The sequence below is a fragment of the Synchiropus splendidus genome, chromosome 13 (genome assembly GCF_027744825.2).
Source record: "Synchiropus splendidus isolate RoL2022-P1 chromosome 13, RoL_Sspl_1.0, whole genome shotgun sequence".
Lineage (NCBI taxonomy): Eukaryota > Metazoa > Chordata > Actinopteri > Syngnathiformes > Callionymidae > Synchiropus > Synchiropus splendidus.
Genome location: NC_071346.1, coordinates 2,210,697 through 2,237,888, shown reverse-complemented (window position 1 = coordinate 2,237,888; position 27,192 = coordinate 2,210,697). Strand labels below are relative to the sequence as shown.

Below are 27,192 nucleotides of genomic sequence, written 5' to 3'. Positions count from 1 at the left end.
GACAGAGGTTTTCTATCCTGCATTCCGCCGGGACCCCAGCTCCTGTGATATAGATGATAATTGTGTTTTTCTGGCTTGTTCTCGCTGCACGGCATTATTTTGCCATTTCAGAGAGATGATGGAAAATGCAAATGATCCGCCGTGTGGGAGGCTAAAAGTTTAGCGAGCGAGCGATTGTGACAGGCAGATGAGTCATGTGAAAGGTCAGCACGGCACAAACTCTCTGAATTAGATGTACTGATGAAATGGTTGCTTGCTGGAAATGAGCCCGAAGATGAAGCCGCACTTGTTTTCTTCTCCTGTGTGAAAACAGACCAGCGCCATAAATTTGTGGATTTCACTGCTGTCACCGCATTGTTGTCATTCATTGAGCTTCAGTGGTGCCATCATGACCACAAACGTTGAGAGGACCCCTGCAGAGATCCTCTGCTGTGAAACACTGCTGCTTCTGTTCCTCTAAATAAACATTCACCATAACAAATGCGGCCCGCTTTGTTTTCAGCAGCCTGCAGCTTTGTGGGAGAGTAATTGCACTGAGGCATTTTGAAAGCGCTTTCCTTTGGCAACGTTTCATGTTTGCATAAGCCTTTCTTTTCACTTTAAATATCAAGTTATTTTCTTTGGCTTCCCTCCGTGTTCATATTCAGCCATTTAACTTTTCCTTTGATCTGATGTGACGATACAGTTGACTTGATCTTCTGGCCACTTTGAAGCTCACAAAAGCTTCCATTCATATCAGCGTTATCACAGTGATGTGTTTATTCAATGTGACCTACAAAAGTGCCATTTACAACTGCTCTTAATGGTCTTCATTTTTCACAAAGTTTTCTGCCATCTGTTGATGGCGTCATGCTATGCATTATTGAATGAAACTACTCTACAAAGGTGTAATAAAAATGCTTTAAAAATTAACAAAACAAAGAAGTGGAATATCGTGGCATCACCTCTTCCATTCAGCCCTTGTTTGTGGGTTATTTCTTAGACCTTGGCAATAAAGCCGATTCTGATGAGTCTAACTTACTGTAAATGCGCCAGCTCGAACACCTTTCGCAAATGTATCACATTCTTTACTTTATGGTTCAAGTGAAGTCAAATAGGTCATAAGTCATAAGTCAAAGTCGAATAGGTGGTCCAAGCTCAGGTAAAAGGTCCCAGAGGGACGGCGGAGTAGGGAGGTGTCTGTGGACCACGACAAAGGGGTGGAGGTAAGGCAAGGTATGACTTGGAGAGAAGAGGGATTAAGGCATGCGTGAATAAGAGGGACGAAGGAGGAAGAATGAAGATCCCAGGTGTAGCATTCATGTTTCTGTTTAGATTAGATTAGATGGTCTTTATTCGTGATGGACAGAGATGAAGGTGAAGAAGAGAGTGCATGCACGGTGCAGAACAGGAAGCTTCGTGGGACAACAGTGGTGAATGCTATGATGCGTGGTTGGTGCATGGTTGAGGTTTCACTGCGTTTCACACGACTGGCTGGTCAATCTAATTAATTTCCCCTTGCCAAAATCCATTTGTAGGAATTTGCCAGATTATTTCTTGACATTTTTAATGTGGGGGTCAGAAGAGTCCAAGGTGGAGATACTGAGGTTGTTATTGGGAGTGACTAAGGCAGTCCTTCTCAAACAGTGGGGCGATGCCAGGGGGGAACATGTGACCTCGGAACATACTTTTTTGCCCTACTAGAATACATGATCAATTATTCTTTATTTTAAGTTGATCTATATTGCTTTCATTTTTCTTCTCTTTGGTGTTAACAAGGATACATTGTTATGCAGAGGTGTACTTATAATAATTTTAAAGACAAATGATACAAAACGTTTACTTCTTCCTGGGGGGGAGCAACAGAAAATAACTGAGAAGCACTGGACTAAGGCCAGAATCTGGCTCGGATTATGTTGCACTTAACTGTCCTAACTGTCACAATGTTCACTTGATATTCCGTCGATGCTCAAAGCAAACATCTGCAACTATTTTTAGACGGACGCTCCTCCACCACATCGATGTCTGTCAGCTGAGCTGATCAATATGGCTCTCTTTAATTCATTAAGTACGCGCTGCCTCCTCTCTCAGATTTAATCCGCCTGTTTAGAACGTGAGCCATACTGACAGACTTCGTCATCGATCCGCTCCAGCTTTGCCAGCAAAGATCAGACCGCTGGGCAGAACTGGAGACGCCTGCTGTTCGGTGAGGAGGCAGGAGAATCATGAAAGAGGCAAATTAGGAGCGAAGGGAAAGCTACTTGATATTTGCACAGAGATGCGGCGGGGAGACAGTCAGAAAGACTCACAAACACACAGGCAGATGGTTCCTTATCCCGAGCCAGGCTGAAGGAGAGGAGGAGAAACTGAAAGAAGAGCAGCTGCGAGTGTCAGAAAGTCTCAAAAAGCCAAACTCTATTTTTGTTATTCAGCCGGCAATGCAATGGTTTTAGCTGACGGTAGCTCTTCGCCAAGTCTTCCGGGGAGGCCAGTCGCTGTGGGAGTGTCTGCTGCTTGAGTCAGCACGGACCTTGTTTGTGCTGACTTTAACTTCAGGAGGCCTTTAACTCCTCCTGGGACCAGGGCTTCATCCTTCTAATCAACGTTGCATCCCCTGAATGGAAATGAGGGATCGTAAATATCTCCCACGTATTTTATTTACAGTCCTGGTGCAGCAAATGTTGTGTATTCTCTGCAAGAAAACGACTCTGCAGATGATCAGTTTACTAAGGATCATATCTGTCTTGATGGGCTGGAGTTTTCTTCATGTTAGTTTGTGGCACTGCAGCCGAGAAATCTGTGCATCCTCTTGTGAGTGAAGACAAATCAACATTTACCTGAAAATATGTTCAATGTTCAAACAAAAAATGCAGACATACACAAATAGTCTGTGATTCAATTTAGCATTTGCCTCTCTCTGAGTTTCTTCTGCTGAACTGCACTATGTTCATGATTTCAGTCTACTGCTGAACCCTAAAAACCACATGGTCTTCATCTTCTCCTTTCTTTCTTGCCATCAGGGTTTGCCACATGAGGCCAGCCATCTTGAGCTCATATACAGCAACTTGAACACCAATGTTGCCTTTCTCTTTTTACAGCTCCAACATTCTTTGTTTGATAGAAGAATGAAGAATGTCAATTTTATAGAAATTTCAAGTACATTCAGAGTAGTGGAAATGCTGGCCATTGCTTAGCGAAAAACATCCCTGAACAAAAGCAAACAGATGCTTTTGTTTGCTTTTGTTCAGGGATTCCTCCATGTTTTTTGTTGTTCTCATCCTAGCTGCCACGTGTCTTGTGCATCAGTGTGATCAGTGGACCAGGAACTCCTGCACTGACAAAGGTTCCCTGTTGTCTGGAGTGCAAACTGTTAAATTAAATTAAATTAAATTAAATTAAATTAAATTGTTTTTGTTGTAATTAATTAATCGTAATTAACTTGTTCCCACCACTGGTAATAATGTAATAGTAGTGTAGCATTTGAAAGTTTTTCATCAATAAATTTTCATCATCAACTGCTACTTTTATTAAGACTAAGTGTCTTCAATTTATTTCCTCAAAACATTGTGCTATCTAGAAATGCTTGTATTAATGTATCTCTCACAGATGGACTCTGGATGACTTTAACAGCTTGTAAATATGTCATGGCATCACTTAGCTATGCAGTGATTTGGGTGGTATTTCGCTGCGTCATCGACTTCCCCTCAGCAACATCAGATGAATAAATGAATGCAGAAGTTTGATCCATCTGACTCTGACTTCACTGTTGGGTCATAAAATAAACTGCTAGTTCGCCACTCTGTAAAGCTACAGTCAGTCTTGTCTTATTTAATAATGAAATCATGTTAAATTATTCATCTATCAAAGTTGTGTTCACTAAAGTCTGAGATCTCCCAAAACCTCCTGGGTGGAGTTGTCAGATGCTGGAATGGTTGGAAGGGAGTCCCTGCAGGACATATCCATCAGCAGCACAAAGGCATCAAAAATCTCTTTCAAATTAGGATTGAAGAGGAATATCGCTGGAATGGTTAATAGGACGCAGTACTTTCAAGCTAAAGATTTATTTTCAGTACAACTACAAGCTGTTTTGGGGAGTTTGAGCAGTGAAAGCTGTGGAAAGGCGCCTCTTCCTAAAATATTAATCTGACTGTTTCAACACGTGATCAAATCTCTTTTAATTTTTTACCAAGTCGTCCCTCACACAGAGGTGTGCTTGAGATGATTGTTCTGAGGAACAGCCCCATAGCACAATTCGATTCATACATGTTGCAGCTCATGTCTGGTCCACATGTGGCAGTTCACCTGTCACCATCCAGCCCCAGTGTTGTAGTGGAGCCCAGCTAGCTCGAGACATGGATGGCACCGAAACCAGTGCATACACAGATGATGACGGGGGGGTGAGACCAAGGCCAAGAAACCTAAGTGTGTCTGTCATATAGACACGCACATTCATTTCTTACTGCAAAAGAAATGGTAGACATTCTTGCTTTCAGTGGAACAACTTTGTTTTGTGTTCACTTTGGTCTTTGTCTTGGACTCGCTCTTGAGGCTCTCAAAGTCTTTGACTCTCTGAATGCTGTGGTCTCTGTCCTGACTTAATGGGCCGCTGTGATTCCTGATGCACCCTTGTTTTCCAGGGTGTCCCTCACCCATATCCCCGAATAATGGAAACACAGAGCAATAGATTATAATTTCAATATACATTACATTTTGTTGTGTTTTTAATGTTATGTTACACATTTAAAAAAAAATTTCACCATTAATAGGTGTCTTTTGTCTTTCCCCCAAATAGTAAAATGAATTTAGCAAACATGATTAAATGTTTTAACTGTGGCTCTGTGGACATATCTCGCCTGTGACAGCTTTATCAGACACACTTTGTTTCATCGCTTCATGCGATCGTCCAGAATCTTATCATATAGACAAATGAATGACAATTTCAATAGCGTAAATGAACGGCTGGCTGGAGGTCTGCACTCTCTGAGTGTTTCTAGTCAACGTCTTCATGAGTTCATTTCCAAAATGTTGATTGATTGATGGTAGCTGCCGGCATCTCACCGGGTCAAAACTATTCACTCAGACCACTTCAACAAGCTCTACCACTCCATCAGTTTGCAGTGTCCAAGAATGGAGATGCTGTTGTGATTAATATGCCGTGTGTTTCTTTTGATGTGCATGAAGCATTTTTAAATCATGAGAGACTCTCACCCAGCAGGCTCGCAGCTCTGTGCTCAGAATACTGAAGAGCTTGTAAACACACAAGTTTTTGAGGATCAGGTTTTTCCATATTAATGAGCTCTAACCGCAGGATAAACTTTCAAGGTCGAGACTACCATTGTTTCTTTTAACTTGAGAAACTGTTGCTGTGCTGATGATCATTTGTAGTCTCTCACTAGCTACATTGGTGAGTCATCGAATGAAGTCATGCCAAGTGGAGTGGTTTTCATATGAATGATAAGGTTTGTCTTAAGGAGCTGGACGTCACCTAAGAGGAGCTTTACATGTTTAATTCAGTGCAGACGTGGGCTGTCAAGGAAGACTGGAGGGATGACAGGCAGAAGAGCAAATAAACAGCAGAAGAATTTTATGATCAGTGCATGAAGGCGTCCACTGTCTTCCTCTCTTGAGTGAATACGTTGTTCTTCTTTAGTTGGACATGCTTAACATTTTAAATTCACGCTGTGCTTCTGTGTGTGTTTTGGAAAACAGACAGCCATTTATTCACAACGTAATATATTGAGTGTGAGTATTTTGAAAGTTGATTCGAAGTTTTAATGCTTTCAACACTCACAACGAAAAATCGACATGTGAGGTCTTCACGGCCTGCAATGTTGTGATGTGTAAACACTCTCTCACAGTTCGACTTTCACTCTGACACGAGCTGGAACACAGCTTGATGCCTCACTGCTACAGTGAATAGAGGGAATAGAGCTATAAAAGCCATTCACAGAATTATGAGAGGCCCAAATGCGTCTTTCAGAGGGCTGCGACTTTAACTTGTTAATTTCAATTAGTTAATAATAGATGTAAAAAATAAAGTTTTCTTTCACTAGGAACATTTTTCAGGTTGTGGGGGCAGCAGCCAAAATGAAGGGGCCCAGACGCCCTCCTCCCTTGACCTTGTTCCTAGGTCAAGTGAGAGACAGAATTTCACTAGTGTGCCTGGGTCTGCCCTGGGTCCTCCACCTCTCTAGTTGACATCCGGATAAGATGCTAGACTGCGGCTGGTTGGAGGGAGAGTCCACTTAGACCTGAGGATGATTTAGACAGTGCTTCAAAAGTACTGAAATCCTGCTCAGAACCTTGTATGCATTATATTTCTTAATGCAAAAAATAATTCCAGTCAAATTTCATCATGCTTGAGTCATTGTTTGAAATAAACTTTCAGATTTTCACCCAACATTCTTTGCAACGAGACGCCCTGGACAATAGAAACTTTTGATGTCAAGCCAAAATCCAGCTCTTGTCATGAGACTAACTATATGGAGCTACAGTATGTCCCCGTTACGTCATGAAAGCCTGACTGGCTCACACACCACAGAGCATTTTCTTCAAAGCCTTTAGGCTTCTCTATGAATGCATCACAGATGTAGCACTTGAAGTGGGATGAAAAGGCAGCAACAACAAGTCGGCATCAGGCCAAAACATTGGCCCCCTGCTGTTGAATACGTGAATGGCACACATACCTTTGTTAGAGGTGCAGGAACATAAACTTGCGTCTCAGTCAGAGCATGTTTCCATCCTTCCGCAGTTCAACATGTCTTCATGGCAGAAGGATGAGTGACTCACGATGGGGGAGTTTTTAGAATAACGACTCAAAGAAGTCATGGTTCACACTCTGGAGCTGCTATAGTTGACTGTATAGTATGTTCTCACACACCTCGTGAGAATACGAATATGATTTCTTTAGCTCTGTCAGACAACCAACTACACCACGTCCTGACCTTTCATCAGTGAGTGAAAGCTTCTCTATTATGCATGAGATACTGTATTTATTCATGTTTTGTACGCAGCCACATATTTCAACCTGTTACCTTTGACCTTCTTTATTCTGGTGTTATGGCTACACACTCAATATCAAAGCCCTTATCAAGGATCTCGGATTTCATCATGATCTCTGGGTGGGAAGACGTTGACTATTCTAGTCTTTAATCTATATATCTAGATATCTAGATATATAGACTCATCATTGTTTACTCTTCTGCTATTTTTGTTTTTGTCATTGCCTGCAGCTTTTGAGTCACAGTCCATGCATTAGGGAGCGTGTACTGCACACAAATGGGAGACATATTGGAGGAATTTACTCGCTCTTAAAAAAAATCATCATGTGAATAAGTGAAGACTCATGATGTCACACATCTGAATGCGACTAAGACATTTCCGGGGGGGATTGATGGTGATTTGCCACTGACAGTGGAGCCCATCTTATTTCCTCTTTCTGAAATCTGAGGATTTTACTGGCTTATCAAAGTTCTCAACTTGAGGATAAGTCCTTGTGGAGCTCTGACAAAGTGCGCCGTCATGAGTCTGGCTCTTACAAAAGCCTCCGAGATGATCACATCCTAGATTCAGCTCGGTGCTTTTTGAAAGCTCCTGAAGAAGCCCGAGCGCTGTTACTCACTGCAGCGTGCGCGCGATGGAAACGCCTCCCGGGACTGGAGCAAAGATTCTTCCCCCATTTGAAGCCGTCAGTACTGCAACCAGAAGACGACATGAAACTCTCATTCTTTGGTTCTGAGATGTGATATCTATTATTTACAAATAGTAGTGGTTCTTCCACCACTGCCGGCCGTTCATTGAAGGATATCGCTCCTCATTAGAGCTGAGATTTGAGGGAGGAGATTTGATTGATGCTATAAATATCTAATAACTCGTGATGCAGCAGTGTGTTGCAATACATCTGTATTTTTTTCTTCAGCTCTGATCTTAAAATATGGGGCAGCACGGTGGTCTACAGGCTCATGCTGCAGCCTCACAGCAAGAAGGGTGTAAGTTTGATCCCCCTTGGAACTCTGCTTTCCTCCCACTGTCCAAAAACATACAGAGCTTAATTGATAAGTCTCATTGCTGCTGCCTGCTAGTAGCCAGGATAGGCTCCGCCCTGTTAGGAAGAAAATAAATGGAGTGGATTGAAATAAAACAGCCTCTTTACCTGTGCTGTCTTCTTCTATTGACCTGGATTTAGGTTGAAAAGATGAGGTTGATTAATAGCATATAATGCACTAATAAATATTAAAAAAAATCTATAGTTATTATAAATATAAAAATATATTTATATTGCTTTCCAAAGTATTTATTTCTTTTTTTTCTGGCAGAATTATATTGCTGCGTTTTTGCTGCTTTTTTTCTTAAATAGAGAGCTTAATTATTTTCTAAATTTGGGAAATTGTCTTTTGTTGACATTTAATTTTGCCTATAAAAATGTAAATATAATAATAATAATAATAATAATAATAGGATGATGAAGAAGAAGAAGAAGACATAACTCTCCAACTCGATTTTACATTTTTTCTTACTATATATTATTTTCTACTGTTTTCTTCATTTTCAGTGTACATTTATCTTTATATTTAAATTGCTTTTTGTGCCTTTTAGTATATATACATATATTTATTTATATTTATACAGCTCAGTATTCATTGTGACTTTTGCAATGTTTTGCAATGTATTGTAATATAAAGCAATAAAATGTAAGTCATGCAAATGTAAAGTGTAATTAGAATTTAGTGGAGGAAGTTGAAAGGAGGTTGACCGTTCATTTGTTGTGTTGAACTGTGCCGCCACAGTGCAGAGTTTTAAATTTGAGAATGAAAGAACGCGTCGCTGCACCAGTGGACACTGGGTCTTGAGAAATGGTGTCATCCTGTGGAAGCCATTTTTGGATGATGAGGTGAGTGACAGCAGCAGATTTGTGGCACCTTGGAGACAAGGGGGGAGTTTTAAGCCACTGTTTCATCTGTGACAGTCACAACTTCTGTGCTCAGAGCACTGCCATTAGCACAAGGACTGCCATTATCGCCCGACTCCTTACACGCACAAACTGGCCTTCACAGCTCATTTGGAGGAGCCTGAAATCCCCAGCCTCGCTTTTATGTTCCCACTCCAAGTCGTTGGATGTGCTTTTACCTGTTTTTTCTAGGTTATTGTGCCGTGTAATGCTTCTTTCGTAAACACATATCTTGTCCAGAAATCCATTTTGCTGCAGTAAGAAAACCTACTTCACCTGATCATCACACAGCAGCAGCTGTGGTCAACAGAACCTCTTGATGAAATGATCACTTCCAATTTTCTCTTACAGCTCTTCTCAGACACATTCTGGATGATGCACTGATGCCACCCGTGACTTCCAGCGCGCAGGGCAGGATCAGGTCGCACCACACAGCGCAGACCCTCCAGGTCACCGCCAGGTCACCGTCTGGTAAGTCCAACCTCCAGCTTCTCAATTATTAACGCCCGAACTGACTGCCCACCTTTGACTCGTCTCAGACAATCAACTTGTATCATTTTGTGGTGCACAATACTTACTCTGAAGGAAAATTTGGAACGTACTTGAGAGGAGTTTAATGGCGTCATCCATCACTGTTCTGCACTAAACTTTCTCTTAAAGTTGTTTCATGCCTCGAAAACCTGCCATGAACCCTTGAGCACTCTACAATGATTAACATGCCTAGGGAACCCCATTTTAGTGAGTTAGTTTTTGAGTGAGTACTTACAGGTTAACTTCTTTTGAACCATATATCCATCCTATCAACTGAAGTCCACACATCATCAAATCCACAGTGGTGAAGAATTACGTCAGCAACGTTTTAAATCCTTTTTGAAAAAAAGTTCCTTCTTTGCACTTTTCTTTCCACATCATTGTTGAGATAGTTTTGTGTTTTCAAGGTCTACCAAATTTTCAAAACTTGAATTGAGCTCTGAGTTGATAGACTTTACAAAGAGAGGTAGAGTTAAGGACTCAGGCAGAGCGCGTCTCATCTGAATAACACCATGTATTTGATGGCGCCATTTTTCCTCTCTGTAAGCTTATTACCAGACATTGTGTGAGTATTTTTCTCATATTTCTATTATTTGTTCCAAATTGTTTTTTAATCTCCCTAAAAAAATACATTATGATGGTCTAATTCCATGTTCTAATCTACATCTCACCCAGAATCTCCAAATCAAGACTTTTAGATGCTTTTGTTTATTTTATTACATGTCATGTTAGGCTAACCAACGTGTGACAAACGTCAAAACATCCACAGAAATAACCTCTTGTTTGTCATGTTAATTACAGTTACTCCGCAGCACAGCATTTGGGGAACTTCATTTTGCAACCTCTGAGTGTGGAAGCTTGAGAGCAAACCCACCAGAGAGACATCCGCTTCTTATCTTGTACTGTGGGGAAATCAATTGGCTACAAGTGATATCGTAACTAATAAATAAGGCAAGGAAGAGACGGTTTTGTGTTCGTCTAAATAAATGTGTTTACCTCTTTAAAGAGTGGAATTATGTTGTGCACTTTTATTGTCTTCCCTTTTACCCAACCCTGTGACACTTCATCATGAGATAACCAGCAAGGAGTGGATATACTGTTCTTGAATACACTCAGTGAAACTGACAATATGAGATGTTCTTATGTCTCTTCTTTTTATTCCAATATATTATATTGATGTGGAGGTCAAACGTTCCATTTCCAGTTTGGCAATGTCCTGAACTGCATGAGAAGCCTGTCACTGGACAATGATATGGCTCCTCCACGCACCACACTGTTAAATCCTTTATCATCGCTAGACACTGTTTCAGTTTCAGTTGAAGAGAGTCGCGAAGCTCTGCTCAGAATTTTCCTCCTCTTGTCGAAGACTATGAAGTTCTGAAAATGTCCCTAAAACCCCAAAAGACATTGAGTTTGTCTTGGTGCAGTTTTCACAAATACAATGTGTTTGTCCAGTGTCCCTTGGTCCGGGCTCGACAGCAACCACACTGTGCTGCACGCGCCTGGCTCCATCGTCTGGACTGGGTCCGGGAGGACTCACAATTAGACCCAGATCTTCATTTAGGAATTGTTCAGTCGCAGTAGCGCCCTGAAACATCCTGACATTTGAAAATCCACACAGGCAGCCCGCTAATCAGCCCCTGAGCTCAAACTGTAAGAGAGGAGGAAGGAAGGAGCAGGAGCATCAAACGTATCCATCAGCTGAATGAATCAGAATCAGCAGGCACGCTGGAGAGCTCCAGCCGAGGTTTGATGACTCCGGTCGCTGCACAGCCTGTCCCTAATTGAACTTTAAACACTGCAGTAAGACAAAGAGAGCACAGAGCAAAATAACACTGTGTACCCATTAGTCTTTACACAGTCCAGGTGGAGTACACGAGACTGCCACCGGGGCTCCTCTGCGGGGACGTGTGGAGGTCTCTGTTTGCAAAGCACATGCATTATGATGCCTATTTTCTCTGAATGGGCATTTGGAGGTGCAGATTCTGGTTGTTTTGCTGCTATTGGCTTCCGTCCCCAGTGGGCTATAAAGCATCCTGGAGTTTGCATAGCTGAAGAGTCAGAGTTTCACATTTGCAATTCAGAGCAGCTCCCCCACACGCCTCCTCTCGCACTCGCTCTCTGGAGTAATAGACTCCTGTCATTGATGAGTCCCCGGGGCGTATGGAGTGAATCCTTTCTGGCGCCGGTATGGATCGGGCCGGAGCGCCCACCTGATTTACATTGACAGCAGCTTCGCCGTCCCAACCGAAGTAAGCATCTTTTCCAAATTGGAAACACAAGAGACACGTCAGTCCATGCACACCGTTGAGAAGGCAACACACTGACACAAGGGCGGCACCATGTTCGGCCAACCTGCCGACTCAGCTTCTGTCCTGCCTTAACTGTGTTGATTGTAATTCTGTTTAATGTCTTCAAACAGCTGTGGTTGAATGAACTTCCACGCTCCAACAGAGGTGTTTCTGGTTCAGAAGGAAAAACACACCTGGTTGCGAGGCATCCATTAGATTTAAGATTAGATCGCCTTTATTCTTCCCACAATGGGGAGCGATTGCTCCTGGAGATACGCATTGTGTTGTGGTGTGTATCTTAAATTACATGTTTCTTTATGCTCAGTTTGGATTGCTGCCACCAGGCCAACTTCCTCTGTCTTTCTCGACTAATTTATGAATTAGTTGCCAGTGCAGATGCGTAATTATTTGGAATACGTCGCATGACGTCCCTGTCGCTTCCTCACACATAAAACTTTTGGTTTTATAATGCAGATAATCTCTGTTTCTTATCCTGGCATCTTCATAAGTCACAACAGGAGTTTTGAGCTATGCATCCCATGGGCCAGTTTGTGCTCCCAGTTTCAGCCTTACGTTTTCTATGCCTGTTATGGGTCGTCCAGTTCTCTTATCCAATGCAAATAGCAAGGAGAGCCCAATATGCTCATTTCCACCCTTAACAAGATATGTTCACAGCATTTGAAATTGAGTATTCGGTGGGGCAGCAGTGTTGCAGAAGGTGTCATGTAAATTCTGCCAGTATATTGCACCGCGTCACATCACACCGATGAGCTCAGAGGCGTTTTATTTACCTTAAAGTGCTCAGTTTTTGTGGCATGATTGACTTAAGAACCTTGTCTAGTGTGTTGCATGAATCAATCTTGATGCTGGACCCTGTTTTCAAAACTAGTTTAGAAGTGATCCTCGTGCATTTTATGTAAGGCAGGTATGACGATATCACCATGATTTAACCGATAGTCTGGAATTTACAGTGGCTGGGTTGTAGGAAAATTGTTGCCGCTTGCCTGGCACCTTCATCTCCATAGAGAGAGACAAATCCTTCAGAAGATTTCAGAATCCCAATGGTAATTCAGACCCCAACATGTGCTGTAATGTTCTTGTGCTGTAATGGAAACTGCTCCTGTTCGTGAGTCAGCCTCCCAAGTCTAGCAACATTGGGTTTGAGGTCAACGTCCCCATGTTTGGTGCTTTTTTCTCTCTGTGTCCCTGGACAGAGCATCGGTGTTATTCTGATTTTTTTGCGTAAGTGAAAGCTCATAGTTGGACACGTCCTCCTCCTGCTGCACAACAGCTGGGACTAGCTCCAGATTGGGGTGAGATGCTGTCTGAAAAGTGAGCACTCAGGACTTCCACTGGCTTTTAATCTCGTCGGGAGGATGTCGTGGAACGGTGTGATTATTTTCTTGACATCATCCGTGCACACTGAGCGGCGATGAAAAGAGCATCTCAGGGAGGGTGTGTGCTCCAAGAATGTCAAGAGTTTTAGTTTCACAGACGAACATGGCAGATCTGAGTAAATGTCAACATGTAAACACATTAAAAGGTTATGCTCTGTCAGACATCAGTCTGCACCGGCTGCCGCGTGACTTCATACGCACTCTGGTGTTAAAAAAATAAAAAATATAAACAATGCAGTCCCTTTTTTCCCATGTTTATTCTACAGTGAAGACAGTGTTTTCCTCCACTTTAGAGACACTGTTGACACTGCTGCTCTTTACCTACACACATCCTCTTTATACAACTTGAAAATATCAGTAAATCACTCCAATTAGTGGATAGTGGATCTGGGGCGCTAATGCACAAGTCCGGTTTGAAATGGGGGTGTAGTGAGCAAAAGCAAAAGTTGCTTTTCCATTATCGGCGCATTACATTTGCTTTCAGCCACTGTAATTACAGCTCTTTCTCTGCCAGAGTGCAGGCTCATGCCTCAACCTCTCAGCTCATTTTTGAAGAACAAGGCTCCTCTATCATGCACCGTCTGCAATCTCCTCCGTCGCCTGCAGTGGCATATCTGGTCGCTGGAAGTGTCAGCCAGAGTATCTGCAAAGACGAGCCAGAAAACAGTTGGGCCAAGAAACACAGCGTTTAGGTGCTCTGCCAGAGAATTACCATGTGAATCGAGTGGAGGAAGTCGCATGATGATGAATAGATAGTGGGATGCTTGGTCACTCAGTGTCAGCGGGGAGTCTTGGGGTCACTGAAGAATCCTCCATGTTTCTGCTCGGTGCTTCTGGCTCCTGACTAACTAGGTGGAACCTTAGTGACACGTGTCTTGAAGGGCTTCCAGCAGCTGAGTTGACACCAAGGCTGTGTCCCATGTCTCCCCCTAACACTAGCACTTGGTTCTCCACTATGAGAGACCAAGATGACGACCAAGTGAAGTGACATTGGGACAACACTTGACGATGTCACGCGTAAAGACAGCGTGTCATTGGCTGCCGTGCTGCGTTTTGTTTCCTGCATATCCAGTGTTGGAGAGGTTTTGGAAATGACAGCTCCAACGTTTTTGCAACCTCTTGCATCGGCGCTGATCATCTCACTTGGTTTGGTGAACCAACGAAAAGGGAAGAAGAAATAGGCGGATACAAAGGCGGCTTCGCCACTATGTTGCGGTGATAGATCTGTTGGAGGTATGAGCCTGGATGTTAACCCACTGTTGTTTGTTAAGAAGAAATACACAGCCCAAGACTCACTCACTTCTGGTCACTTCTTCAAGTGGCAGCATCCACTCAACTGAAATTTGGCATCATCTAGATTTCACTGACAGGATTTTTGGGCAGAAGAACTTCTGCTGTTTGGAATTAATAAAGATAAACTCCAAAAAATAACGAAAATAAACAATTGTTCTTAACACTTTTGTCATCCGTTATGCAGGAATAATAGTTAACTCAGAGCTATGACGAGAATGACTTTTTGTTTTACAGGGAAGAGGCAGATCCCAGGAACTGTCAATATGTGAACACATTTAAAAGGTTATGCTTCATCTGTTATTGATCACGTTACCATGGGATAATCTTGGTCAGACACACCAGCTGAGGAGGGAGGAAACAAGCGCAAGGTCAGTGAGGGGAGGCACTCGTCCGATAAATGTCTGGTTTCAATTCTTCAAATATACGTCACACTTTTAAAGGTCGACTGGTGCCGTTCATACCCCAGTACATGACTCGGCTCTGTCATCACACTGTCATCAGTCTTGTATTATTTGGTGAAGTCTTGCTGACCACCTACTTTTACATGACAATATTTTACCCTCACTCAGAAAAGTCCGGTCCTACTTCTGCATGTTCAGCCAAATCTAGATCAAGAAGAACAAACTGGATTTGCCAAATGCCACATTGGTTGCTCCCCACAAATCAATTGTGTCGTTCATCCTTGCAAGAGGAAACAAAGAGCCGCAGGTACGAAGTGTTCTGCACTTGTGTCTGTCTGTCTCTGCCCATCAGTCCCCAGAGAAGTCATTGATCCATGCAGGCCCTTTGCTCTTCCGCCCGTCAGAACCTGCAGCAACAACAAAGACTTCCCTTCCTCTCTGACAGCATGGCGGCTCTTGCTTCCGCCTGCGATGGTGCCCGTACCCTGGAGCTGTCAGCCTCACGCTGCCGTGCTCAAACCAAACACGATGACGACGACGTGGCCAGAAGTCTGAAGCTGCTTCCTGGTCCCTAACCTCTAGTTACCCCCATGCTTTTGAAGAATGCAAAATCGATAATGTTCCTGGCCTGCGGGCTGGAGCGCTGTTAAATCTCCTGCCAACCAAACTCCACCAGAGACTGCGCTCTGATTCTGGCTAATCTCGTGAAACTCAGTGGAAACTCACTTGATTAATCATTGCAGTGTTTTTAATGAGGGAGCGTGGAGACGTTGAACTGTTAAACTGATGATTTATGAGATGCCTTTCAGTGACAGAGGAAGTGAAACAGCCTTCAGCTACGGCGTTAATTAGCACCGGGCCAAACTCAAACCTCAGTGATGAGCCACAAGGTGCGATGAACCAGAGAAACTTTCCTCCAGTGCTGTGTTGCGGTGGAGCTTTGCGGTTATTGCAGCACTAATATTCCTGCTACAGCCATTAGTCACCTCATGTTTGTACTATAAGTCCAGCCACACAGAATGCAAGGTGTTCTCCTTCAGTTTTAGCTTTAAATTTTCACTATAAATGAGTCCATTTTCTTCACGGTGCCAAGCCAGGTTTGTGGCAAAGACACCGTGTTCTACTCTACTCTTTGTTAGTCATGATTTCCTCATATTTTGTTGATGATCAAGTTTTCGATTGACTTTAAAGTGGTTTTGGTTTTCATTCTCACCGTGTATGTTCTCTCTAAAAGCATTCACAAGTTAGTTGCTTACCTAGTTGCCAGGTTAGTTGCGACTCCAGGGTGTCCCTCGCAGCCCTGTAACTGGAATAAGCAAGAGAAAATCTACACGGAAAATAATAGGATTGTTTCTTCATAAGTTTCAACAGAAAGCAGTGTCTTGTTGACATACACTGTTGTAGCCCGTGTGGACAGGAGGCACCCAAAAATGTGTAAAAGTGAAGCTTTTATTTGTTGAGACGATGATAATGGGTTTTCCACCAGAGTTAATTTCTACATTCATTTCAAAGTAAAGAAACCAGGAGACACTAGGTGACTCGATTAACTGGCTCTGCGGCTCTTTGCGCTTTTAAAGATGTTTTTCTTTTTTTTTTTTTTCTTGATTTCTGGAGCTGCATATTTTATGTGTGCCATTAACCTCTGACTAGATAATGCAACATTTGCTGCAAACCCATCAACGGAATAACTGAAGGTATTAAACCCATGTTTCTGCTCCGGGATCCTAAAATAAAGACATGCTGTCTCTCACAAACAAAGCAGCCTGCGGGTTTTCAGGAAGAGGAAAATACTGTCGAATTATTATGAGCAATGAGTTTGGGTTTGCAAGGTTTGTTTAAGGGCGCGTGCTGTCGTTCGATCAGATGTGATAATCACAGGTAAAATTCGTATGGATTTCAGTTTGGTTGGAATTTAGAGCTAAATGTGCAGTTCTACGAGCATCTCAGTGAATGATGAGTTTGACACAGATAGTGCTTGAATTCCGAACTAGTACTTTGTACTTCTTACGTGATTGCTCATTTTAATTTATTGTTATTGTTATTGTAATATTCATTTCATCATCAGAAATCTTAACTCTCATTTGAATGGATAATCTTTCTCAGAATGTTGGTCGTTTGCCATCACGGTCAGCCTCACTGTCGCTTGTCTATTTGTATTTTCCTGTCGTTTCCGTCTCCAACAATCTTCATTGCAGGCCGTCTGGCCTTCCCAACTCTGTCTCTCAAGCTATCACATAAAATGTCACCTTTGTCTGCCTCAAAAACACTGATCCTGCTGGTGTATTTGTGTACAATGTTGTTTTTTGAAGCAAGAAGACATTGCATCTGCAGCAGTGTGGCCCCCGTGACATTGACTTATCTTGACCTGTGTTGTTGCAGTGAGCTTCCCTTGCCACTAGGGGTTTACATTAATGGTCGCACGTGTTAGATGAGGAGAAAGTTGACCAACTTAAATCAGCTAAAACTGTTTGACAGGAATTAAGAAAGAGCGGTAGAGTTGAGCTTCGTGCTCATCGTCCATGCGGTTTGTTTTTGTGTTGAGTTGCCATTTGGATCTGTCATGTTTTGTCCTCTAAAATTGCGTTTGTTGACACAGCGCATAATAACGATTGCGGAGTCGTCGGTGCGTCAAACGAACGAGCATCATTCTGTTTCGAACGGCGGTTAGTGCTTCGTCACCGGACTGGTCGGGAACTCTGGGCGATCGGCGGTCACGTGACTCGCCGCTCCAGCATCCGAGTGTCCTCAGCAGCAGCAACATCCAGCTCAGATCCACCTGCTCCTCTTTTTGACTCAATCCTCGGTGAGTACATTTCTACTGGCATCCTTTCACCCCCTTTTCTTCTCTTCCTTCTTCCTCTTCTCCAGACGGGAAAGTGCGTTCTCTTCCGAACGCGCTGATTTGAATCTGGATGCGACATCCCGAGGGGAATATTCCTGCGAGGTTTTGAACCGTCTTGGTCTTTTTCTCCAGCCTCTTTTCTCCTCCTTTTCCCCTTCTTATCGCTTATTTGCTGGCTTCCCGGCGCAATAATGTCTCGTTCGCTGCGGGTTTGGTGCTTTTCCCAGGTCGGAGTGTTTCCGTGGCTGCTCTTTATCTGCGTCTTGATTTTCAACTTTGAGGATTTGGCTTGCGGAATAGGTGAGGAATCCAACTTTGATGGAGTTCAATAGCCTTTTCATGCTGTGGATACGAACTTTTCTTGCTGTGGATACGCAAAACTGGATCAGTAAAGAGTGGCACACTGTCCCCTTTTGATAAATAGATGAATGTTGAATAGTACTCGTGTTAAAATCCTAACATTGCAGTAGTACGAAATTTATTATTTCTGAACACACACTCCATACACATTACAGTTCAATTAAGCATGCACATGCTTTTAAATTTTATAAATTGTTGCATAAACTGAATCCGTATCAGTCTCATTCTAAATCATTTTATTGCGTTATATCATTATGGCATTGTCTTTCTTTAGCTATTCCAATTTCAACTTGTTGCTGTCTTGTTGTTTTCCAGCATAACATTCATGTATTAATAGGTCACCGGATGGACTTGAGAAGACATTGTAGTGTTGGGTATTATTTCACATTTTACTAATCTGGCAGTGCAACATGAGAAAATTTGAACAGTTTTGTCGTTAATTATATTTGTTCATTCAAACCACCGGATTAAAAAAAAATAAAAATTGTGCCTTGTGAATAATTGGTCACTGCTCAAGAGGGAATTTATGGAGCTGTAGATGTTTGTGAAGCGTGACTACATGAGATATCTTCATGATCCAGACATAGCTGACAATTATTCAGCAACTTTATCTGGACTGACATTTCTGTCAGAGGATATAAAAATATACTGAGTGAGTTAAGCTTGTTGTAGTTTAAGGTAAACGTACAACTTCCAAGTAAATCTTTAATGACGTGAAAGTGTAGGATTGATGTACTGGCACAATATGGTGTCATGATTGAGTGGTGCTGGAGCTGGGTGGCAAGGAGAAACGGGCTGCGCTGCTCTGTGTGCCGCAAATGACTGGCAGTCTGGCTCCTCCAGCACTGCCGTGCTAATGGCTACATTCAAGAGAGACATGGTTATACTCATATTTTGCATCCCACCTTTCTCAACAGAATCTCACTCTATCTTCGGAATTTTGAACTGCCAACCAAAGTTTAAAATTTAAAATTGAGCCATTTTAACATGAACTTTATCAGGCGCCTGAGAGGTCTCTGAGGAGCCTTTTGGAAGTTTGTTTGGACTCTCATTTCGTTGCACTTTATGTGGCCTGGAGAATGCTGTTTCACTGCATTGAAATGTTACTTGTAAGTGGAACGCATCTTGCAGCTAGGAAAACCATTCATATTGAGTGGGCTGTAAACGTAACCCACGTCACCAATGGTTTGCTCGAAGACTGATGCATTCAGGAAGAAAGGCTTCACCCAGAATCAGCAATTTTGTTGGGATTTGCTCCACCTCTTGCATTTAGTCCTCTTTACACACTGGCTTGGAGAAGTTGATGTGAACAAAGCGTTTGTTTCTGGGTAGGCTGCAGTGTTTATCCAGGACAAACTGTATCTGATCTGCCTCATTCATCTTGCACTCATTTTATTTTTCTCTTGGCTGCCATCTGCTTTTTTGTGCTCACGGTGCTCTGCTCTGCTGTGTGTTTGCGATTATATTGACTTTATCTCTTCACTGAATCTAACAAAGCTGTTAGTCACATACTTAAAAAAAAATGTATTACCTCGATGTCATGAGTATTGCACAATTATTTATTGCTTAGCTTGTTTTTGTAAGGAAAACATTAGTAAACAGTACCATATCACTATTCCTCTGATGCTTAAGGTGAATATCCTTTGATGTGTGTTGGAATATTGCGGACCTCCTGCATGAAGTGCTCCTGCATGAAGGCATAGAACACCGGACTTGTTCACACACGGGGCGGTTGCATTGCAGTTGGCTGTGGACCGAGGATCATCTGTTGTCAATTGGGAAAGGGTGGAACGTCTTGTTGGGGTTGCAGGTGCGATCCTTCTCCAGGTGTGGTTCTAGTATCTTGAGGTCTTGTTCTTGAGTGAGGGTGCAGCATCTTCAGTCGTGAGGATGCAGTGTGGGAGTGTCGTGGTGAAGAATGAGCTGAGCTAAAAGACCAATTTTTTATGCTGCTGTTCAGCATATTGGGCTCGACGTACAAATCTGGAGTGACCCGACCTTAGATGATTTAAACGTTCAATCACAAGCACTACTTATATCACATAGACTTTTGTAATCAAAAAATGTTACATTTTATGACCTAAACATAATACCAATTCACATAATCACTTCAAAAGTCTGAACAATCTATTAGTCTTTTCTAGTTTATTTCCGCTTATTTATTTTTTTTGCCAATTGTGTACTCAAATGCTTGGTGTCAGCAAGCACTCACATTTACTGTACGGTCCTCACTGACTGGCTGTATTAAGTCCAAAGATAGAAGCCTTCAGTGAGTTATGTGGTCTGATTCTGATTCTTCTGCCATTGTCCAGTCTAATATGATGATGATGATGATGATGATGATGATGAGTTTGACCTTGGCTTTCTTCATTCTTCCAAAAGGCTATGAAAAAAAGCTTTCTATGTGATTGAAGTAAGTTTTAGATTCAGATAGAATCCTGTAAAATGTTTCATTTCATTCAGGATTTGGGACAAAAACCTCCCTCCATCGTAGCTCAAAGATTTGAGTGGAGGCATTTCAGAGCTTCTCTGGCCGTCTTGCAGGTCAGGGGACAGGTGGGGGAAGCCGAGCATGAAATGTGCTGCTACGCAAACAATACTTATCTCTCACTGGGGATGAAGGGGAGCGCTGGCACTGGAGTGGCCGGCCTATATACGCACATGCTCAGAATGACTATGAGGGTGGAGGAGGTGGTGGAGGGAGGCCAGTTTAACCAAGCAAATTGATGATCTCAAAGTGACAATGGCGGCCTAATGTTTGAGTCAAGTTTTAGTATAATTAACTGTCCGTCCGAGGAGAAGGACAAAGTGTGAAATAGAGGTTTTATAAAGCGGAAAATGGTCTGCACTATTCAGAATGAAGTGAATGGGAGTCTCAACTCTCGGCTGCTGGTCGTGTGAAAGAACGTCTACCTCTTTAAGCCCTGCATCCATGACAGTTGCTTTTGAGAGGTGTCTCGCAACACAGAGTTCATCTTCCTCAAGATATGGATGAGAGACAGTTTTGAGGTCTGTGGGTCAAAGATATGAGCAGCTGCTGTCTCTTATTTATGAAGATATAGAGAGGGATGATGGTGTTTGTGAGAGCGCACAACTGCAGTTCAACACTCACGTGGACAGTCCTTCGCTTACTTCTGTGTTACTTCGGTTATACATAATGCATGTGGCAATACCCTCTGCTCCCTATTAGCTCTCCTCTTCTTGGAAGCTTCTGAACACATTCCATGCCGGCATTAGTCTGATTCCTCCTATTTTCCCGACATCTCAACATTTTCGTCCTTCTGCAAAAGCAGCTCCTTCAATAGACAACAGTCGCTATATATAAATGCACCTGATGCTCCTTTTCCATTATGAGACGCACCATTAGTCGGCAGCATCTCGGCACAGCGGCCAGCTCCCTTTATTCTCATTCAATGAGATCGCTGTGATTTCAGCACCATGGACAGCTGCCAACACTCTATTACTCTGGCAGCTGAAGCATTCCTGCCTGGAATTCTGAAGTGTCTTCACTCAATAACCCCTGGCCTCCATGATGCTCATGTCTTGTTCTACTCCAAGCTCTGACCTGCTTTTAAGGAAGGTTAAAATAGAGATTTAATTCTTGGCAGGAAGGACGATTCTGTCTCAGTAGGTGTTAGCAAATGGTGAAAAGCTCTTTATCTGGAAACAGAAAGTGCTGTTGCTAATAGAGTAAAGAAACCGACGGCACGATCTGGATGATGATGGTTGTGGTTGAATTAAGGCTGCCGATATTGCACAATGAAAAGGGCCCTTTTATCTGTCTCGAGTTTTTTAAAGATTCTTTTCAAAATGCCAGTTTTTGAAGCTTAATTTAGAAGCTACTGTAACGATTCATAAAGCAAATAACTTTAGGTTAATATAAGTAATGTCACGCTGTGTCGGAACCGGTTAGCTTGGTGGCTAATGCTACAAATGAACCAAAGTTGCCAAAAAGTCCAACAAACTGGCAATCTAGTTCAATAAATGTACTCCTTTGTCGTTCTATCACAGCTCACTCCTGAATCACGCTGAATTGTTGAAGCACCCTGATTCACTTGGAGTTATCTTGAAGGGTCTGTGACGAGACCTGCCAATCAATATGCACCTCAGGAGAGGCCGTCAGTGAAGAGCTGCAGCCTGTATAGGTGACTCAAGCTTTTGAGGGATTTACAACAAAGACAGAGGAATACAGTTGTGACGTAGGAAGCGGGTTTGGGATTGAAAGAGAGGAACCAAATGAAAGCACATAGAAATCATCCCGCGGAAGAGAAGAGAAAAGAAGAACTGGTGCGGCAGAGGATTTAACCATCAGGAAGTGAAACAGACAAAATGATAGCAGAATCTAGGGGTGGCAATTGAGGTGAAACAGAATATAAAGTCAAATGCTAGTGAACTCCACGAAAGGGTTTCGAAAGACCAGAGCGATGATGTTCTGGCAACGACCAGAGACCATGGCTTCTTCTTCTTAACGGGGTCACGCAAAAGTGAGCACATCACCCCCATTTTAGCTCTGTCCACGTGCTGCCTGTGGCTTTTAGAATTGATTTTAATATTCTTCTGTTTGTTTTTAAGGCTTTAAATGGTCTTGCCCCTCAGTATCTTGTGGAGCTTTTAACCCCCAATGTTCCTCCATGGTCCTTGAGGTCAGCTGACCAGCTGCTCCTCCAGAATCAGACTCAGAATCAGAATCAGAATCAGAATCAGAATCAAATTTATTGCCATGGTCAGTGGGGAGCCCACTGACTAGGAAAGTGCCTTGGAATAAAGTGCAACACAAAAAAAATAAATAATAATAATAAATAAATACATAAATAAATAAAATAAAATAAAATAAAATAAAAAATAAATAAAATAAAATAAATAGAATAACATTACACAAGGCTGTTCATGAATTTAACAGTCTGACGGCCGAGGGAAAGATGCTGTTACTGTGACGGGAGGTTCTGGTCTGGATGGACCGTAGCCTCCTGCCAGAGGGAAGAGGAACAAACAGTCTATGTCCAGGGTGAGAAGGGTCGGCTCTGATCTGACCTGCACGTCTCTGGGTCCTAGAGGCATACAGGTCATGAAGAGGTGGCAGGCTGCAACCGATCACCTTCTCAGCAGGTACCTAAAACTAAGCGGGAGATGAGAGGAGACCAGGCTTTCTCCGTCTGTGGCCCCCGGAATGCCCTCCCTCCCCATGTTAGACAGGCACTGTCACTGTCCACTTTTAAAACACTTCTTAAAACACACTTTTACTCTTTGACTTCTGTACAACCGCACAGCTGTGTATCTGCCCTGTTTAAATGTTTGTATTAATGTCTGTATTGCTTATATTGCTTTTTAAGTGCTTTATAAATAAATATGGTATGGTATAGTACGGTATTCCTCTGGAAGAGAAAGAGAGCTGACAAAATCAGGAGTAAGTTGATCAATGAGGTGACACGGCAGCAGGCTTTCAGCGAGGGGGTGTCTGGGTGTCCTGGGACCCCCTTAACACCGTGGATAAAAGTCTGTACAGCAGTGGCTGACATCAAGTTGAGGGAACGTGTAAACCTTTCCGTGATTTATGCCATTGTTCTGCTTCACCTGTTCAGTATTGACCTCAGTGGCCCTTGTTGCTGTTGAAGAAACAAAGCACATGGATTTAGATTCTGTGGGAAGGAGTGATAACAACGATGTCATCGGGAGTGAAGTGCTAATCAAAATAATGGCTCTGTTTTATGAGCCATCAATGGTACAAATGTTGCAGCACAAATCTGTCTGAAGTCAAACTCAACATCAACCAGAGAAGCAGTAAACCTCTTCGTCCCTCTCCAGTGTTACAGCCAAAGATTCATTCTCTGAGGAAATGTATTTGCATTCAGGCCAGGACGACGGTGTGGGTTTTACGGCAGAGTGATTTCAGATATATGAGGTTTTAAAGTATTCGGCTGATTTGTGGCTGACCTTTGTGCTGGATGGATGTTTGAGTGTTTGATGCAAAACGTTACGAGGGTCCTTGAATTTAACTGCGGAGGTGGAGTGCAGTGCTCAAGAGTCCAAGCGGCCTAGAGACTGAAGATGGTGTTGATGTTTGGACCTGCTTGTTAGGCCTCTTCTGTGAGCTCTGAAGCTGAGCTAGGAGGTCGCTGGATGAAATGAAGCTTGCACCTTGGCCGAACTCCTCTTTCGCTCAGGGCATTGCCATTTCTAGCCGAGGAGATCTGGTCCCAGGAATCAGTGGGATGCCACGCCCCTTCAGGGATCCCATCCACTTCTTAGCAGAGGTAGCCCCCAGTTCTTGGAGTGAAACATTGACAACACGACACTGAAAGTCTGCTAGGAAATTATAAGCTCATGGAAGGGGGATGTGAATGGAGATGAGTTGCTGACAAGTGTGGGAGGGAACTGCTGTGTGCTGTGTACGGACAAAGGTGCCCCTTGACTCTTCCTTCTGATGTGGTGCTGGTGACATTACCATGGTCAAGTTGGGAGAGTGTATGGCTGTGTCACAGTGGTTATTAACAGTAACCTATGTGAATCTGCGTCGATGTAACCATGTGAAATGCTGGCTGAAATCAAACTCATTCCATCAAACTTCTGCACGAAGAATCACTGAATCCAAACCAGTAGATTAGAAACAAGTGTTTATTTGCATTTAAACCAACAGTTTGTATTCCCATCACTGTATTCTTTTGTCCACCCAACAGTGAACACAAAGGCTCAGAAGTTTGCCATTCTGTTTCTTCACTTTCATTTTTTTATATTAAAATTACACTGTGTTCAGTATTCTGAGTACAAAACTTCCTGGCTGTGTCTCGCTGAAATGCTTTCATCCTCTCTCCAGATCGTCCTGTTTCTCACCTTTGACCTCTCTGCCCATGAATTTATCTTGTCAGTTAGTTCCATCACCAGACTCAGGAGTCCAATATTTGCTTATTTGATAATTACCCATGGCACTGGTGACCCAGTTACTCTGGACCAGTGAAGCGAGAGACACGTTGGCCGTCACACCAGATGTGTAGAAAGGAATTGGGGAAATATGTCGCTGCCAAGTAGTGTGGGAACAAGTGTGAGGTTTGCGTGTCCTCCGGCGGAGTTTGTTTTCCTCCTCTTCATTCAAAAAAAGCACAGTTTTAGGAAGAACTGATTTTCTATCTCACAGGGTGAGAGCAAGCTTTTTTTGTGACAATGAGCCGATACAATTTGTGCTAAATATAGTCTAGAAGTTTAACCAGAAGCCGAAATAAATGCAGACATTCCTATGTGATTGTCACCAGAAACATCATTTGCCCATGGTGAGGTCGCAGTGGCAGCAGCTGTAATGAAGCAGCCCGTCTGCCCAGAAACCTTCTCTCCAGAACAGCTCAGGTCTGCCCCAAGGCTTCCTCCTAGTTTGAGCTACCAGAGAAGTGTCCTGCAAATGTTACGGACACAGACCGATCCCCTACTGCCTCATGAGACTTTGTTTCATAAATAAACCTGGAATCTTCGTGATTCATCATGATAATCATGTTAAAGTTGTCTCCATTGTCATGGACATCCTCTCCAGACCTCTGGCTCCCCTGATGTCGAATACGTAGCTCGTATCATATTCTAACAATCTTTGTTGCACCTTTTATCTTTGAGGTTACAGTAACACAAAGAAAGTCATCTCAGCAGCCACAAGCTGATATAATGAAAGATGAGTGGCCTCTGGTTACCTGGCTGCTTTCCATCGCACACTTTAGGTCACATTGTGCTTTATCTCCCCGCTGTCATCCCAACTTCAAGGCTATAGGTTGCTGAAATCAGATTACAGAACAACTCAGTTAAGCGCCGTCATCTTGCTGCTCCGCGCTGCTGATATGAATTCCATTAAGCACAGAGCAGAGAAGAAGATGATTAAAAACACAAACGTATGAAATCAGAACTAAAAGCAGCACAGCTGCTGTGCTACATAGTGAAGTAAGATATGTTATTCTCAAGAAGCATCAGTGTTTAAAGTTCCAAGAACAAAGTTCCGTTGCTGTTGAAGTGTTTGTTTCTCATGACAGGGGCTTGATGGCTGGTCAGAACAGCCTCTCTTGTGAGTATATTTTGCCATTTTCTCCTGTGATTGTGACTTCTTTATATCGTAGTCAGACACGTTATTGGCGACTGTGAAAGCGCCCACTTGTACGCAATCGGCCCACCAAACCTGGAAGTACCTAACTATGCTGGACCAACCTCAAATTTAGGGTCAAGCTGGTCCAAAATTGAGCGAGTGACCAAAGCAGATGTTGGAATTAGCCGTGCATGGAATTGCACTAGACCAGAGAGTTGAAGAAGTAGCTTGTGTACATGGCCAATTTTCTGTCTGGAAGTGGAAGAGTTTTGTACCGTCCACTGGATGACTGTTTAATGCAATGAATGTAATGCAATGCATCTGTAATGTGTTCTTAACCTTGGGTCTATGTTTTCATGATTTTATCTTGCAGTCTGGTGCTTTTTACGCCCACACCAAATGCTCTCTTAACTTGTAAATAGCAACCATTTACTTCTTTTTACATCATTGCTCTTCTCTCGGCATCAAGTGTTTTTGCAAATTCCCATTTCATTCATTCATTCATTCATGCATTTATTCATTCATTCTCTCCACTGATTCCGTTCACGCGGTTGTGGCGGGCTGTTGTATATCCCAGTGAGTCATCAGTTAAGCAGTATGTTTCTGAGGAAACCAGAGTGGCCAGGTGAAACACAAGGAGAACTGTAGCCTTGATCAGTTGAGGCCCTCGACCTACTACCTCATCTAATAATCCATCCATCCATCCACTGCAGAGTGTAATGTCATCAGTCTGAAAGTCGATTCTGGCATCACCACATAATGGACCTTGTTTTCAATCCAAGGCTACATATCTCTGTTCTTTCTATCTTTTGCTAGCTGCTGTATTTCAACCACAAACACATTTTTGTTGTTTCAAGGCAAAGTAATTCATTCATCAACTGCGTTATATTTGTTCTGCTTTAAGTCACAATAGTGAGCAATGACTGAGAGAAGTGAATGCTGACGCCAGAACTCCACTCCAGTATCTCCTTCCTAGGACTTTCTTGGCTCATGTAGAGGTGTTTCTTTTGTTGTTTTTTTAAATTCCCCATGCATTTTGCCATTTTCCACTGAGATTAAGTCTCTTTTTGTTGCTTAAACCAGTGGTTCTCAACCTTGTTA

At 42.8% G+C, this 27,192-nt stretch overlaps 1 protein-coding gene across 5 annotated transcripts in view; it reads left to right on the top strand.

Annotated features, from left to right (window-relative positions):
* LOC128769785 (RNA-binding Raly-like protein) overlaps positions 1-27,192 on the top strand; it is a 54,871-nt gene that overhangs the window by 1,679 nt on the left and 26,000 nt on the right. Inside the window, exons 1-2 of one of the 5 annotated variants that reach the window (XM_053883763.1) lie at positions 17,755-17,783; positions 17,909-17,981. The gene's annotated coding sequence lies outside the window, so the exon portion shown is untranslated. The other 4 variants (XM_053883762.1, XM_053883764.1, XM_053883760.1 and 1 more) reach the window with 4 other exon arrangements.